The 18,435-nt window shown below is 42.6% G+C and overlaps 1 pseudogene; it reads left to right on the top strand.

Annotated features, from left to right (window-relative positions):
* Positions 1-17,499: 17,499 nt before the first annotated feature.
* Positions 17,500-17,993, top strand: LOC121492800 (annotated as a pseudogene).
* The last annotated feature ends 442 nt before the right edge of the window (positions 17,994-18,435 follow it).

Below are 18,435 nucleotides of genomic sequence, written 5' to 3'. Positions count from 1 at the left end.
TTGACCAAATCACATATGCCATCCATCCTCAAGTTAATTGGACTATATAGGGAATAAAATGGAATGGGGGTGAGGGTTCCATTTCTGAAAGCTGACATTTATTAAACTTTGGCTCAAGATCATGTGATTCTTAACAATTGGATTTTTAAAAATTAACCGACTTTCCTATTATCTTTTTTAATAATAAATTTATTTTTTATTGGTGTTCAATTTACCAACATACAGAATAGCACCCAGTGCTCATCCGGTCAAGTGCCCCCCTCAGTGCCTGTCACCCATTCACATCCACCCCCCGCCATCCTCCCCTTCCAGTACCCCTACTTCATTTCCCAAGGTTAGGAGTGTTTATGTTCTGTCTCCCTTTCTGATATTTCCCACACATTTCTTCTCCCTTCCCTTATATTCCCTTTCACTATTATTTATATTCCCCAAATGAATAAGAACAATGTTGGTCCTACTCCAACTGACTTACTTCACTCAGCATAATACCCTCCAGTTTCATCCACATTGAAGCAAATGGTGGGTATTTGTCGTTTCCAATGGCTGAGTAATATACCATTGTATACATAAACCACATCTTCTTTATCCATTCATCTTTCAATGGACACCGACGCTCCTTCCATAGTTTGGCTATTGTGGACATTGCTGCTAGAAACATCAGGGTGCAGGTGTCTCGGCGTTTCATCGCATCAGAATCTTTGGGGTAAATCCCCAAGAGTGCAATTGCTGGGTCATAGGGCAAGTCTTTTTAACTCTTTGAGGAACCTCCACACAGTTTTCCAGAGTGGCTGCACCAGTTCACATTCCCACCAACAGTGTAAGAGCGTTCCCTTTTCTCCGCATCCTCTCCAGCATTTGTGGTCCCCTGCCTCATTAATTTCCCCCATTCTCACTGGTGTGAGGTGGTATCTCATTGTGGTTTTGATTTGTATTTCCCTGATGGCAAGGGATGCAGAGCACTTTCCCATGTTCCTGTTGGCCATGTCCATGTCTTCCTCTGTGAGATTTCTCTTCATGTCTTTGGCCATTTCATGATTGGATTGTTTCTTTCTATGATGTTGACTTTAATAAGTTCTTTATAGGTCTTGGAAACTAGCCCATTATCTGATACGTCATTGAAAATATCTTCTCCCATTCTGTAGGTTGTCTTTTAGTTTTGTTGACTGTATCCTTTGCTGTGCAAAAGCTTCTTTTCTTGATGAAGTCCCAAAAGTTCATTTTTGCTTTTGTTTCCTTTGCCTTCGTGGATGTATCTTGCAAGAAGTTACGGTGGCCGAGTTCAAAAAGGGTGTTGCCTGTGGTCTCCTCTAGGATTTTGATGGACTATTGTCTCACATTTAGATCTTTCATACATTTTGAGTTTATCTTTATGTATGGTGAAAGTGAGTGGTCTAGTTTCATTCTTCTGCATGTGGATGTCCAATTTTCCCAGCACCACTTATTAAAGAGACTTTCTTCAGTGGATAGTCTTTCCTCCTTTTTCGAATATTAGTTGACCATGAAGTTCAGGGTCCACTTCTGGCTTCTCTATTCTGTTCCATTGATCTATGTGTCTGTTTTTCTGCCAGTACCACACTGTCTTGATGACCACAGCTTTGTAGTACAACCAGAAATCTGGCATTGTGATGCCCCAGAATATGGTTTTCCTTTTTACACTTCCCCTGGCTATTCGGGGTCTTTTCTGATTCCACACAATCCTTAAAATAATTTGTTCTAACTCCCTGAAGAAAGTCCATGGTATTTTGATAGGGATTGCATTAAACGTGTAAATTGCTCAGTGTAACATTGGCATTTTCACAATATTAATTCTGCCAATCCATGAGCATGGAATATTTTTCCATCTCTTTCTGTCTTCCTCAATTTCTTTCAGAAGTGTTCTATAGTTTTTTGGTATACATCCTTTACCTCTTTTGTTAGGTTTATTCCTAGGTATCTTATGATTTTGGGAGCAATTGTAAATGGCATTGACTCCTTAATTTCTCTTTATTCAGTCTCATTGTTAGTGTATAGAAATGCCACTGATTTCCTGGCATTGATTTTGTATCCTGCCATGCTACCAAATTGCTGTATGAGTTCTAGCAATCTTGGGGTAGAGGCTTTTGGATTTTCTATGTAGAGTATCATGTCATTGGCAAAGAGGGAGAGTTTGACTCCTTCTTTGCCAATTTGAATGCCTTAATGTGTTTTTGTTGTCTTATTGCTGAGGCGAGGACTTCCAGTACTATGTTGAATAGCAGTGGTGAAAGTGGACATCCCTGTCTTGTTCCTGATCTTAGGGGAAAGGCTCCCAGTGCTTCCCCATTAAGAATGATATTTGCTGTGGGCTTTTCATACTTGGCTTTTAAGATGTCAAGGAATGTTCCCTCTATCCCTACACTCTGAAGAGTTTTGATCAGGAATGGATGCTGTATTTTGTCAAATGCTTTCTCTGCATCTAATGAGAGGATCAAATGGTTCTTGGTTTTTCTCTTGCTGCTATGATGAATCACATTGATTGTTTTACAAGTGTTGAACTAGCCTTGCATCCCAGGGATAAATCCTACTTGGTCATGGTGAATAATTTTCTTAATGTACTGTTGGATCCGATTGACTAGTATCTTGTTGAGAATTTTTGCATCCATGTTCATCAGGGATATTGGTTTGTAATTCTCCTTTTTGGTGGGGTCTTTGTCCGGTTTTGGAATTAAGGTGATGCTGGCCTCATAGAACGAGTTTGGAAGTACTCCATCTCTTTCTATCTTTCCAAACAGCTTTAGTAGAATAGGTATGATTTCTTCTTTAAACGTTTGATAGAATTCCCCTGGGAAGCCATCTGGCCCTGGACTCTTGTGTCTTGGGAGGTTTTTGATGACTGCTTCAATTCCCTCCCTGGTTATTGGCCTGTTCAGGTTTTCTATTTCTTCCTGCTCCAGTTTTGGTAGTTTGTGGCTTTCCAGGAATGCGTCCATTTCTTCTAGATTGCCTAATTTATTGGCGTACAGCTGTTCATAATATGTTTTTAAAATCGTTTGTATTTCCTTGGTGTTGGTAGTGATCTCTCCTTTCTCATTCATGATTTTATTAATTTGAGTCTTCTCTCTCTTCTTTTTAATAAGGCTGGCTAATGATGTATCTAGCTTATTAATTCTTTCAAAGAACAAACTCCTGGTTCTGTTGATATGTTCCACAGTTCTTCTAGTCTCGATTTCATTGAGTTCTGCTCGAATATTTATTAACTCTCTTTTTCTGCAGGGGGTAGGATCTATCTGCTGTTTTTCCTCTAGCTCCTTTATGTGTAAAGTTAGCTTTTGTATTTGAGTTCTTTCCAGTTTTTGGATGGATGCTTGTATTGTAATGTATTTCCCCCTTAAGACTGCTTTTGCTGCATCCCAAAGATTTTGAACAGTTGTATCTTCATTCTCATTAGTTTCCGTGAATCTTTTAAATTCTTCCGTAATTTCCTGGTTAACCCTTTCATCTTTTAGCAGGATGGTCCTGAATCTCCACGTGTTTGAGGTCCTTCCAATCTTCTTGTTGTGATTTAGTTCTAATTTCAAGGCATTATGGTCTGAGAATATGCAGGGGACAATCCCAATCATTTGTTATCAGTTCAGACCCGATTTGTGACCCAGTATGTGGTCTATTCTGGAGAAAGTTCCATGTGTGCTTGAGAAGAATGTGTATTCAGTTGAGTTTGGATGTAAAGTTCTGTAGATATATGTGAAATCCATCTGGTCCAGTGTATCATTTAAAGCTCTCATTTCTTTGGAGATGTTGTGTTTAGAAGAACTATTGAGTATAGAAAGAGCTAGATTGAAGTCACCAAGTATAAGTGTATTATTATCCAGGTAATTCTTCACTTTGGTTATTAATTGATTTAAATATTTGGGAGCTCCAACAAACAGGGCGTATATATTGAGGATTGTTAAGTCCTCTTGTTGGATAGATCCTTTCAGTATGATATAGTGTCCCCTTTCATCTCTCACTACAGCCTTTGGGGTTGATTTTAGTTTTTCTGATATAAGGATGGCTACCCCTGCTTTCTTTTGAGGACCATTTGAATGGTAAATGGTCCTCCAACCTTTTATTTTCAGGCTGTAGGTGTCCTGTCTAAAATGAGTCTCTTGTAGACAGCAAGTAGATGGGTCCTGCTTTTTCATACAGTCTGAAATCGTGTGCCTTTTTCTGGGGTCACTAAGCCCGTTCACGTTCAGAGTTACGATTGAAAGATATGAGTCTAGTGTCATCATGATATCTAGTCAGTCCTTGTTTTTGTGGATTGTTCCACTGAACTTCTTCTTAAAGGGAAATTTTAAGAGTCCCCCTTAAAATTTCTTGCAGAGCTGGTTTGGAGGTCACATATTCTTTCAGTTCCTGCCTTTCCTGGAAGCTCTTTATCTCTCCTTCCATTCTGAATGAGAGCCTTGTTGGATAAAGTATTCTTGGTTGCATGTTCTTCTCATTTAGGACACTGAATATATCCTGCAAGCCCTTTCTGGCCTGCCAGGTCTGTGTGGAGAGGTCTGCTGTTACCCTAATACTCCTCCCCATAAAGATCAGGGATTTCTTGTCTCTTACTGCTTTAGGGTTCTTTTCTTTATCTTTGGAATTTGCAAGCTTAACTATTAGACGTCGAGGTGTACAATGCTTTTTATTATTTTTTTGGGGGGGATCTCTCTATTTCCTGGATCTGAATGCCTGTTTCATTCCCAGATTAGGAAAGTTTTCAGCTAGGATTTGTTCAAATACATATTCTGGCCTTCTGTCCCTTTCGGCGTCCTCAGGAACCCCAATTAAATGTAGGTTTTTCTTCCTCAGGCTGTCGTTTATTTCCCTTAATCTATCCTCAGGGTCTTTTAATTGTTTGTCTCTTTTTCCTCAGTTTCCCTCTTTGCCATCAACTTGTCTTCTATGTCACTCACTTGTTCTTCCACCTCGTTAACCCTTGTTGTTAGGACTTCTAGTTTGGATTGCATCTCATCAATTGATTTTTAATTTCTGCCTGGTTGGATATAAATTCTGCAGTCATGAAGTCTCTTCAGTCCTTTATGCTTTTTTCTAGAACTACCAGTAGCTGTTTAATCGTGCTTCTGAATTGGCTTTCTGAGTCTGAATTGTAATCCAGATTTTGTAACTCTGTGGGAGAGAGGACTGTTTCTGATTCTTTCTTTTGAGGTGAAGTTTTCCTTCTAGTCATTTTGCTCAGTGCAGAGTAGCCATAAACAAGTTGTATTGGGAAAAGGAGAAAAACTGAGAGAGAGAAGGAAAGAAAAGAGAAAAAGAAAAAAAGAAAAAAGGAAGAAAAAAGAAAAAAAGAGAAGAAAAAGAGAAAGAAAAAGAGAAAAAAGGGGAAAAAAGGGTGGGGGAAGCAAACAAAAATCAAAGAGAAACAAGAAAAAAAAAGAAGGAACCACGGGGGAGTATCTTCTGATTCTGTATACTTTAAGTCCCTTGACTTCCCCTGGAACCGGTCCGTCTAGCTGGTCTTCTGTGGGAGGGGCCAGTTGTGCTGATTTTCAGGTGTTAGCACTTGGGGGAGCTGCCTGCCCCTGCCTGGTGCAGGGCTCAGTGGGGGTGTTTACCCCGTGAGGCCCCAGGAGGAACAACCCCAGTGGCGGGGCCAGCTCTGGAGCCCTGGATTCAGCCCCCGCAGTAACTCCGGGGCTCTCTGTCTGCAGGGCCTGGGGGCTCCGGGGCGGGGCTGCTGATCTGCTCAGCTCGGGGCAGGAGCGTCCTCGCTGTCCTGGGCCCTCCCGGCCTCTGCTTGTCCCGGGGGAGGCCGGATCCTGGGCTGTGTCCCAGAGCCCTGTGCTCTGGGGCCTCCGCTGTTGGATTCACGCTCCCGCCCCACAGCCCCCTCCGCGGAGCCGCCGCCCGAGGCCCTCCGAGCTGCTCCGGGTCCCGCCATGCGCGCTGCAGCCCTTAGGGAGCTCGGCACACTCTCCCGGGGTGCAGGTGCCTGTAGGTGTCCCCGGGAGCCCGAGGGCATCCCCGCCCTCCTGGGTCCTGCTCTAACTCCCTGCAAGCCCCTTTCCACCCGGGAAGGTTGGTGCAGCTCCTGCTCCTCCGGGACGGGGCTCTCCTGTCCTGGGGACACTCGCCCCGGCCTCAGCCTGGCTCCTCGCGGGGCCCCTCCCCCTTGGAGGCCTTTTGTTTCTTTATTTCTTTTTCCCCGTCTTCTTACCTTGATAGAAGCTGGAACTCTTCTCACTGTAGCATTCCAGCTGGTCTCTCTTTAAATCTCAGGCCGAATTCGTAGATTTTGAGGACTATTTGAAGGTAATCTAGGTAATTTGGTGGGGACAGGTGATTTGGGGACCCTACTTTTCCTCCATCTTGCCCTTCCCTCTGACTTCTGCATTCTTTAAGTCCAGGACACATTAGTCACCTGATCCAATTAGAAATCTATTTTTCAATAATGCTAAAAGGATCTACTATAAATCTACTACACCTACCATTGAAGAAGCAGGATTCTGACTCATTGACAAGCTTTCCAAAAAAAATTTCCTATAGACTTCCTTGAATAAAATGGCCCAGTTGTCATTCTTCATCCTGGGAAATAAATGTCAGCTCTGCCTTAATATGTATTTGTTTTAGATTTCTAAGAACTTATTTTACTTATTTTACTTTAACTTAAGGACCCCAAATCCTTCATAGTCTTCTGTTCCACACACATTTTTCTTTTTTTTAAAAATTTTTTCACACACATTTTTCTTAATTAAGAAGTATTACCTTATTAAAATGACCACCATTCTAAACCATTTGTATGTGGTCTGAATAGCAAGTTTATTGTTCTGTACCAACTATCTGAAAACCTCATTTACAAATGGACCACAGACCTCCTCCTACTTTTATAGACTTGAATACTTAAGTAATATAAATTAGAATTGGCATTTACTTCATTTTTATTTTTTTTAATTAACTTTTATTGGTGTTTAATTTACCAACATACAGAAAAACACCCAGTGCTCATCCCGTCAAGTGTCCACCTCAGTGCCCGTCACCCATTCCCCTCCAACACCCGCCCTCCTCCCCTTCCACCACCCCTAGTTCGTTTCCCCGAGTTAGGAGTCTTTATGTTCTGTCTCCCTTCCTGATATTTCCCAACATTTCTTTTCCCTCCCTTTATATTCCCTTTCACTATTATTCATATTCCCCAAATGAATGAGAACATACACTGTTTGTCCTTCTCCGATTGACTTATTTCACTCAGCATAATACCCTCCAGTTCCATCCACGTTGAAGCAAATGGTGGGTATTTGTCGTTTCTAATTGCTGAGTAATATTCCATTGTATACATAAACCACATCTTCTTTATCCATTCATCTTTCGATGGACACCGAGGCTCCTTCCACAGTTTGGCTATTGTGGCCATTGCTGATAGAAACATCGGGGTGCAGGTGTCCCGACGTTTCATTGCATCTGAATCTTTGGGGTAAATCCCCAACAGTGCAATTGCTGGGTCGTAGGGCAGGTCTATTTTTAACTCTTTGAGGAACCTCCACACAGTTTTCCAGAGTGGCTGCACCAGTTCACATTCCCACCAACAGTGTAAGAGGTTTCCCTTTTCTCCGCATCCTCTCCAACATTTGTTGTTTCCTGCCTTGTTAATTTTCCCCATTCTCACTGGTGTGAGGTGGTATCTCATTGTGGTTTTGATTTGTATTTCCCTGATGGCAAGTGATGCAGAGCATTTTCTCATGTGCTTGTTGGCCATGTCCATGTCTTCCTCTGTGAGATTTCTCTTCATGTCTTTTGCCCATTTCATGACTGGATTGTTTGTTTCTTTGGGGTTGAGTTTAATAAGTTCTTTATAGATTTTGGAAACTAGCCCTTTATCTGATATGTCATTTGCAAATATCTTCTCCCATTCTGTAGGTTGTCTTTTAGTTTTGTTGACTGTATCCTTTGCTGTGCAAAAGCTTCTTATCTTGATGAAGTCCCAATAGTTCATTTTTGCTTTTGTTTCTTTTGCCTTCGTGGATGTATCTTGCAAGAAGTTACTGTGGCCAAGTTCAAAAAGGGTGTTGCCTGTGTTCTCCTCTAGGATTTTGATGGAATCTTGTCTCACATTTAGATCTCTCATCCATTTTGAGTTTATCTTTGTGTATGGTGAAAGAGAGTGGTCCAGTTTCATTCTTCTGCATGTGGATGTCCAATTTTCCCAGCACCATTTATTGAAGAGACTGTCTTTCTTCCAATGGATAGTCTTTCCTCCTTTATCGAATATTAGATGACCGTACATTTCAGGGTCCACTTCTGGGTTCTCTATTCTGTTCCATTGATCTATGTGTCTGTTTTTGTGCCAGTACCACACTGTCTTGATGACCACAGCTTTGTAATACAACCTGAAATCTGGCATTGTGATGCCCCCAGCTAAGGTTTTCTTTTTTAAAATTCCCCTGGCTATTCGGGGTCTTTTCTGATTCCACACAAATCTTAAAATAATTTGTTCTAACTCTCTGAAGAAAGTCCATGGTATTTTGATAGGGATTGCATTAAACGTATAAATTGCCCTGGGTAACATTGACATTTTTACAATATTAATTCTGCCAATCCATGAGCATGGAATATTTTTCCATCTCTTTGTGTCTTCCTCAATTTCTTTCAGAAGTGTTCTATAGTTTTTAGGGTATAGATCTTTTACCTCTTTGGTTAGGTTTATTCCTAGGTATCTTATGCTTTTGGGTGCAATTGTAAATGGGATTGACTCCTTAATTTCTCTTTCTTCAGTCTCATTGTTAGTGTATAGAAATGCCATTGATTTCTGGGCATTGATTTTGTATCCTGCCATGCTACCAAATTGCTGTATGAGTTCTAGCAATCTGGGGGTGGAGGCTTTTGGGTTTTCTATGTAGAGTATCATGTCATCGGCGAAGAGGGAGAGTTTGACTTCTTCTTTGCCAATTTGAATGCCTTTAATGTCTTTTTGTTGTCTGATTGCTGAGGCGAGGACTTCCAGAACTATGTTGAACAGCAGTGGTGAGAGTGGACATCCCTGTCTTGTTCCTGATCTTAGGGGAAAGGCTCCCAGTGCTTCCCCATTGAGAATGATATTTGCTGTGGGCTTTTCGTAGATGGCTTTTAAGATGTCGAGGAAAGTTCCCTCTATCCCAACACTCTGAAGGGTTTTGATCAGGAATGGATGCTGTATTTTGTCAAATGCTTTCTCTGCATCTAATGAGAGTATCATATGGTTCTTGGTTTTTCTCTTGCTGATATGATGAATCACATTGATGGTTTTACGAGTGTTGAACCAGCCTTGTGTCCCAGGGATAAATCCTACTTGGTCATGGTGAATAATTTTCTTAATGTGTTGTTGGATCCTATTGGCTAGTATCTTGTTGAGAATTTTTGCATCCATGTTCATCAGGGATATTGGTCTGTAATTCTCCTTTTTGGTGGGGTCTTTGTCTGGTTTTGGAATTAAGGTGATGCTGGCCTCATAGAACGAATTTGGAAGTACTCCATCTCTTTCTATCTTTCCAAACAGCTTTAGTAGAATAGGTATGATTTCTTCTTTAAACGTTTGATAGAATTCCCCTGGGAAGCCATCTGGCCCTGGACTCTTGTGTCTTGGGAGGTTTTTGATGACTGCTTCAATTTCCTCCCTGGTTATTGGCCTGTTCAGGTTTTCTATTTCTTCCTGCTCCAGTTTTGGTAGTTTGTGGCTTTCCAGAAATGCGTCCATTTCTTCTAGATTTCCTAATTTATTGGCGTAGAGCTGTTCATAATATGTTTTTAAAATCGTTTGTATTTCCTTGGTGTTGGTAGTGATGTCCCCTTTCTCATTCATGATTTTATTAATTTGAGTCTTCTCTCTCTTCTTTTTAATAAGGTTGGCTAATGGTTTATCTATCTTATTAATTCTTTCAAAGAACCAACTCCTGGTTCTGTTGATCTGTTCCACAGTTCTTTTGGTCTCGATATCATTGAGTTCTGCTCGAATTTTAATTAACTCTCTTCTTCTGCTGGGGCTGGGGTCTATTTGTTGCTTTTTCTCTAGTTCCTTTATGTGTAAGGTGAGCTTTTGAATTTGAGATGTTTCCAGTTTTTGAATGTATGCTTGTATTGCGATGTATTTCCCCCTCAGGACTGCTTTTGCTGCATCCCAAAGATTTTGAACGGTTGTATCTTCATTTTCATTAGTTTCCATGAATCTTTTTAATTCTTCCTTAATTTCCTGGTTGACCTTTTCATCTTTTAGCAGGATGGTCCTTAACCTCCACGTGTTTGTGGTCCTTCCATATTTCTTGTTGTGATTAAGTTCTAATTTCAAGGCATTATGGTCTGAGAATATACAGGGGACTATCCCGATCTTTTGGTATCGGTTCAGACCCGATTTGTGACCCAGTATGTGGTCTATTCTGGAGAAAGTTCCATGTGCACTTGAGAAGAATGTGTATTCAGTTGAGTTTGGATGTAAAGTTCTGTAGATATCTGTGAAATCCATCTGGTCCAGTGTATCATTTAAAGCTCTCGTTTCTTTGGAGATGTTGTGCTTAGAAGACCTATCCAGGGTAGAAAGAGCTAGATTGAAGTCACCAAGTATAAGTGTATTATTATCAAGGTATTTCTTGAGTTTGGTTATTAATTGGTTTAAATATTTGGCAGCTCCCACATTCGGGGCATATATATTGAGGAGTGTTAAGTCCTCTTGTTTGATAGATCCTTTGAGTATGAGATAGTGTCCCTCTTCATCTCTCACTATAGTCTTCGGGGTAAATTTTAATTTATCTGATATAAGGATGGCAACCCCTGCTTTCTTTTGAGGACCATTTGAATGGTAAATGGTTCTCCAACCTTTTATTTTCAGGTTGTAGGTGTCCTTCTGTCTAAAATGAGTCTCTTGTAGACAGCAAATAGATGGGTCCTGCTTTTTTATCCAGTCTGAAACCCTGCGCCTTTTGATGGGGTCATTAAGCCCGTTCACATTCAGAGTTACTATTGATAGATATGAGTTTAGTGTCATCATATCTATTCAGTCCTTGTTTTTGTGGATTGTTCCACTGAACTTCTTCTTAAAGGGGAATTTTAAGAGTCCCCCTTAAAATTTCTTGCAGAGCTGGTTTGGAGGTTACATATTCTTTCAGTTCCTGCCTGTCTTGGAAGCTCTTTATCTCTCCTTCCATTCTGAATGAAAGCCTTGCTGGGTATAGTATTCTTGGTTGCATGTTCTTTTCATTTAGGACCCTGAATATATCCTGCCAGCCCTTTCTGGCCTGCCAGGTCTCTGTGGAGAGGTCTGCTGTTACCCTAATATTCCTCCCCATAAAAGTCAGGGACTTTTTTTCTCTTGCTGCTTTAAGGATCTTCTCCTTATCTTTGGAATTTGCAAGCTTCACTATTAAATGTCGAGGTGTTGAACGGTTTTTGTTGATTTTAGGGGGGGATCTCTCTATTTCCTGGATCTGAATGCCTGTTTCCCTTCCCAGATTCGGAAAGTTTTCAGCTAGGATTTGTTCAAATACATATTCTGGCCCTCTGTCCCTTTCCGCGCCCTCAGGAACCCCAATTAAACGTAGGTTTGTCTTCCTCAGGCTATCATTTATTTCCCTTAATCTATCCTCATGGTCTTTTAATTGCCTGTCTCTTTTTTCCTCAGTTTCCCTCTTTGCCATCAACTTGTCTTCTATGTCACTCACTCGTTCTTCCACCTCGTCAAGCCTCGTCGTTAGGACTTCTAGCTTGGATTGCATCTCCTTTAATTGATTTTTAATTTCTGCCTGATTGGATCTAAATTCTGCAGTCATGAAGTCTCTTGAGTCCTTTATGGTTTTTTCTAGAGCCACCAGTAGCTGTAAAATAGTGCTTCTGAATTGGCTTTCTGACATTGAATTGTAATCCATATTTTGTAACTCTGTGGGAGAGTGGGCTGTTTCTGATTCTTTTTTTTGAGGTAAGGTTTTCCTTCTAGTCATTTTGCTCAGTGCAGAGTGGCCAAAAACAAGTTGTATTGGGAAAAGGAGAAAAAGAGAGAGAAGGAAAAAAAGAGAAAAAGAAAAAAGAGAAAGAAGAAAAAAATAGGGGAAAAAGAGAAGAAAAAGAAAAAGAAAGAAAGGAGAAAAAAGAAAAAAAGGGGGGGGTGGGGGAAGCAATCAGAAATCAAGAAGAAAGAGAGAAAAAAAAAAAGCACAAAACAAAACAAAAAAAAAACAAAAACAAAAACAAAAAAAACCACGGGGGAGTATCTTCCGATTCTGTGTAGTTTAAGTCCCTTGACTTCCCTTGGAACTGGTCCGTGTCGCTGGTCTTCTGGGGGAGGGGCCTGCTGTGCTGATTCTCAGGTGTTAGCACTTGGGGGAGCTGCTCTGCCCCTGCCTGGTGCAGGGCTCCGTGGGGGTTGTTCACCCCGTGAGGCCCCGGGAGGAAGCCACAGTGGCGGGGGCAGCTCTGGGACCCTGGAGTCAGCCCCCGCAGTAGCCCCGGGGCTCTCCGTCTGCAGGGCCTGGGGGCTCCGGGGCGGGGCCGCTGATCTGCTCAGTTCCAGGCAGGAGCGTCCTTGCTGTCCTGGGCCCTCCCGGCCTCTGCCTGTCCCGGGGGAGGCCGGATCCTGGGCTGTGTCCCGGCGCCCTGTGCCCCGGAGCCTGCCCTGTTGGATTCGCGCTCCCGGCGGTGCAGCCCCCTCCGCGGAGCCGCCGCCCGAGCCCCTCCGAGCTGTTCCCGGAGCCGCGCAGCCCCCTCCGCGCGGAGCTTCTTCCTCCGCCCGAGCCGCCGCCGCTGAGCTGTTCCCGGAGCCGCGCAGCCCCCTCCGCGGAGCCGCCGCCCGAGCCCCTCCGAGCTGCTCCGGGTCCCGCCGAGCGCTGCAGCCCTTAGGGAGCTCGGCGCACTCTCCGGGGCGCAGTTCCTCTGTTACTGTCGCAGGGAGCCCGAGGGCATCCCCGCCTTTCTGGGGATCCTGCTCCAATTCCCGGGGAGCCCCTTTCCGCGGGGAAGGTTGGTGCAGCTCCTGCTCCTCCGGGACGGGGCTCTCCTGTCCTGGGGACACTCGCCCCGGCCTCAGCCCGGCTCCTCGCGGGGCCCCTCCCCCTCGGAGGCCTTTTGTTCCTTTATTTCTTTTTCCCCGTCTTCCTACCTTGATAGAAGCGCGAACTCTTCTCACTGTAGCGTTCCAGCTGGTCTCTCTTTAAATCTCAGGCCGAATTCGTAGGTTTTCAGGATGATTGGATGGTTTTCTAGGTAATTTGCTGAGGACAGGTGACCTGGAGACCCTACTCCTCCGCCATCTTGCCCCTCCCCCCTATCTTTACTTCATTTTTAAATTGAAAACTTTCCTGGAGTAATATGGGTTCAATGTTCAGCAAAAAACACCTGCTTTTGTTTACGCCATTTTCAAAAGAAACTTGCCTTCTAAATCATTGTGTTCCAGAACATTAAGTGATTATAAGTATTGGGTATTAGTGATGGTAGACTGTGTTGTTCTTTATGAAATGATACATATAGCTGTTGGGTGCATCACTGCCTTTTTAAAGGGGCTGCATAATATAGGGTTAACTATGCATATTCATGTTAACAATTAACTTGTGGTTTGGCTGTTTCCTGGATTTTAAAACATATACATGTGCAGAAATGTATTAAAATGAAAGGAAGCATACCTTTATCAAGATGCTATTAAAATTGAACATCAAGTATAATATTTCATTTGGATTGTTTTTGTTCTTGTTAATGCCTAAAAATGCCTGTTTGGTTCTTCATCATTTTTAATTGGGAGAAGCTCTCTTCTATGTAGAACAGTTGTTCCAGAATAGCTTGTTTTGTTTTCCTGTTGCATGACAGACTTAAATATTTTTCCCAGCAGTGGAGGTGCTTTTAGAGTCCAGTGTTCTACAAGATGCAGTGTCTCAAGCCTAATTTTACTCTTCTAATTCTCATAGCTATTACCAGGAATTTCTGAAAGTTTTGTTTAAGTAGTCTAATATTTTCTATGTAAAGAGGATTAAATTTTGCTATGTATAAATTTTTGTAACCTAACAACGAATCAATATTTTCTATAAATGCCAAGCATTTCCTGTAGTTCTATTCAAGTGTTACACTAAGTATTTGTAGATAATAGTAAAAAAATAGAAAAGACAAGGAGGGACGCCTGGGTGGCTCAGAGATTTAGTTCCTGCCTTCAGCCAAGGGCATGACCTGGAGTCCCACTGTCGAGTCCCATGTCAGGCTCTTGCATGGAGCCTGTTCGTTCTCTGCCTATGTCTCTAACTCTCTCTCTCTCTCTCTCTCTCTTCCTCTCGTTCTCTCTGTCACTTATGAATAAATAAATATAATCTTTATTAAACAATAGAAAAGAAAAGAGGTACATGGTCCTCTAACTAGATGCAGAGAACTCATAGGACAAATTACAGCAGGCATTCCTGATTAAAGCTCTTCAAAGTAGAGGGTAGAGGGAACATGCTTCAATATCTTAAAAGCCATCTATGGAAAATTCACAGTGAATCTCATACTCAATGGGGATTAAAAAGCTTGTCCTTAAACTCAGGAAGACAGCACGGATGCAGGCCCTCACTGATTCTGCTCACAAAAGAAATAGTATTCCTAGCATCAACAATCAGACAACAAAATAAAAGGCATTCAAAATGGCAAAAATGAATTCAAACTCTCCCTCTTTGCAAAGTACATGATATTTTTATATAAACCACAAGAGATACCACCGAGCCCCTCCAAGCTGCTCCCGGGTCAATGCGTGTGCAGGCTGCAGTTCTTTAGGGAGCTCGGCGCACTCTCCCAAGTGTGCAATTGCTCTGTTAGTGTCCAAGGGAACCTGAGGGCATCCCCGCCCTTCCTGCGGTCCTGCTCTAACTCCCTGCAAGTGCCTTTCCACCCGGGAAGATTGGTGAAGCTTCTGCTTCTCTGGGACAGTGCTTTCCTGTCCTGGGGGCACTCGCCCTGGCCTTAGCCTGGCTCCTCGTGGGGCCCCTCCCCCTTCATGCCTTTTGTTTCTTTAATTCTTTTTTCCCATCTTCTTACCTTGATAGAAGCACAAACTCTTCTCACTGTAGCATTCCAGCTGTTCTCTCTTTAAATCTCAGGCCGAATTCATAGATTTTCAGGATGATTTGAAGGTTATCTAGGTAATTTGGTGGAGACAGGTGATTTGGGGACCCTACTCTCCCGCCATCTTGCCCTTCCTACTCTTCAAATCATCTGAAGAATCGAGGTTTAAGAGATTGTGTCATGAATTAGTCACATTTTATGAAAAGCCCACAATGAACACTGCATTCAAAAGTGAAAACCTGAAGCCCTTCTGTCAAGTCAGGACCCACTCAGGGGGTCATTCCCACCATGTGTATTCAACATGCTATACTGAAGAAGAATAAACTGTGCCACCCCATATGTCAGCTGGTTCTCTGGATTATTGTGAAAAAAATCACATGAGAATCATCCAATGGACAGAGAGGCTGAAACTCCTATGTCACCTTGCTTGAAGGAACTAAAAATCCCATGGAAAAATTCCCTTCTCTGAACCAGGAGGGTTGAACAATCCTCTTCACTAGAACGGTCTATGGGGCCCAGAAAGCAGTGCAAACCACCCTTGTCATTTCCTCACTAATTTACTGACCCAAACCCAATATCCTGGTCTTATATCTCCACAAACCCAACGTTCTGTTGTGTAAGAAGCACAAGGGCTGCCTACTTAAGTCATTGTCAGTGTGTTGTGTTCCAGGGAGCTCAGGCACATGCAAGATGAAATACATCCCCACTTAGGTCTGTCATATGTCTACTGAATAATTAGTCCAGAGAAATAAGCAAGAAGAAGAGAGAAGGAAGCCCGAACTGTGGCAATGACTGGAATTCCAATCCAGGAAATTTAAGAAACTAAGAATAATAAATACTTAAATCAATAGATTCAGAAAAAAATTATTTGTATCTATAGGACATGATCTTTTGTAGGGTGAAACCCAATAAGTTCTAAAACCAAACACTTAGTTAATGAACAATTTCAGGAAATATATAGGATACAAAATCAACATACAAAGTAAATCTATCGAAAGATGAATGGATAAAGAAGATGTGGTTTATGTATACAATGGAATATTACTCAGCAATTAGAAACGACAAATACCCACCATTTGCTTCAACGTGGATGGAACTGGAGGGTATTATGCTGAGTGAAATAAGTCAATCGGAGAGGGACAAACAGTGTATGTTCTCATTCATTTGGGGAATATGAATAATGGTGAAAGGGAATATAAAGGAAGGGAGAAGAAATGTTGGGAAATATCAGGAAGGGAGACAGAACATAAAGACTCCTAACTCTGGGAAACGAACTAGGGGTGGTGGAAGGGGAGGAGGGCGGGTGTTGGAGGGGAAGGGGTGACGGGCACTGAGGTGGACACTTGATGGGATGAGCACTGGGTGTTTTTCTGTATGTTGGTAAATTGAACACCAATAAAAATTAATTAAAAAAACAAAACAAAACAAAAAAACAAAGTAAATCTAGCAGCAATGTCCACAGTAGCCAAATTGTGGAAGGAGCACGGTTTCCATCAAAAGATGAATGGATAAAAAAATGTGGTTTATGTATACAAGCGAATATTACTCAGCCATTAGAAATGACAAATACCCACCATTTGCTTCGACGAGGATGGAACTGGAGGGTATTATGCTGAGTGAAGGAAGTCAATCGGAGAAGGACAAACATTATATGTTCTCATTCATTTGGGGAATATAAATAATAGTGAAAGGGAATATAAGGGAAGGGAGATGAAGTGTGTGGGAAATATCAGGAAGGGAGAGAGGACATAAAGACTCCAAACTCTGGGAAATGAACTAGGAGTGGTGGAAGGGGAGGATGGCGGGGGGTGGGGGTAAATGGGTGACAATCACTGAGGGGGGCACCTGACGGGATGAGTACTGGGTGTTATTCTGTATATTGGTAAATTGAACACCAATAAAAAATAAATTTATTATAAAAAAACCAAAGTAATTCTAGGTTTCCACACAGTAACAACCAATAATTTATAATTTAAAGATTTTATTTAATTTTTCATGAAAGACACAGGCAGTGTGAGAAGCAGACTCCATGCTGGGAGCCCAACGTTGGACTGGATCTCTGGACTCCAGAATCCCTCCCAGAGCAGAAGACATACCACAACTGCTGAGCCACCCCAGCATCCCTAACAATAAAGTATTTAAAAGGTACTTCATAAAAACTTGTTAATTTGACCCCGAAGTCAGAAATATATTATGTAAAATTAAATATTCTCAAGGAAGTAAAATACTGTCCACTAAAACTACCTAAATTGATGAGAGATTTTTAAGAGTCATAAAGAAATGCAAAGGTAATTTTTTCATAGGTTTGAACACTTCATAATGTCACAAGATATTACACACAGTGGCCTACAGATGTAAAGCAATCCTTGTTAATAACTTGTAAAGAATCAAATATAGGTAGGGTGCTGATTATATATTCAAAGGACATGCAAACAGGGTCCTCCCTCCACTGATTAAACCATCCCAGCCCGACCCTACAACTGGGAGAGTACGCCCTGGCCAAGGATCTCCCAGTGACCCCATTCAGGAATCAGGACAGAACACAGACCCCTCACCATGAAGTCTGTGCTCAGCTGGGTTTTCCTTCTCGCTATTTTAAAAGGTAATTAATGGAGAACTGGAGATTTCAGTATGTGAGGGGGTGATTGAGAGAAACAGCAGATATAGGACAGTGGCCTGATGAGGATGTCTTGTGTCTGCAGGTGTCCAGGGTGATGTGCAGCTGGTGGAGTCTGGGGGAGACCTGGTGAAGCCTGGGGGGGGGGTCCCTGAGACTCTCCTGTATGGCCTCTGGATTCACCTTCAGTAGCTATGCCATGAGCTGGGTCCTCCAGGCTCCGGGGAAGGAGCTGCAGTGGGTGGCATACATTAGCAGTGATGGAAGTAGCACAAGCTACACTGATGCTGTGAAGGGCCAATTCGCCATCTCCAGAGCCAACGCCAAGTACACGCTGTATCTGCAGATGAACAACCTGAGAGCAGAGGACACGGCCGTGTATTACTGTGCAAGGGACACATGAGGGGACCTCAGTGTGAGCCCAGACACAAACCTCCCTGTAGAAGGGGATTAAGACCACAAGGGGGTGCACACTCCTCACCACTTCTGTCTTGAAGGCCCAGGAGCAGGTGCAGAGGGAGGTTCTGGGCAGGTTTCCTGTCAGGGTCTGGGCTTCCTCTCCAAGGGGTTGTTTCCCCCCAGGGAGCCTCTCCGGACCAGGAATTTGTTCTTAACTATTTGGCTTCTGATTTGAAAACAGATTCTTCAGGAAACCTGCTACTTTATATGCACAAAAGACAGAGTTGCTTACACTTATTTACTATTTACCCAAGTATGAGAAATGTACAAATATCTCCATATACCTCAAGGACTAGAGGGATCCGGGGATCCCTTGGTGGCTCAGTGGTTTAGAGTTTGCCTTCAGCCTAGGCCATGTTCCTGGAGTCCCAAGTTCGAGAACCACG

This window comes from Vulpes lagopus, chromosome 6 (assembly GCF_018345385.1).
Source record: "Vulpes lagopus strain Blue_001 chromosome 6, ASM1834538v1, whole genome shotgun sequence".
In the NCBI taxonomy this organism is placed as follows: Eukaryota; Metazoa; Chordata; class Mammalia; order Carnivora; family Canidae; genus Vulpes; species Vulpes lagopus.
This window is presented reverse-complemented; position numbering and strand designations above follow the sequence as displayed.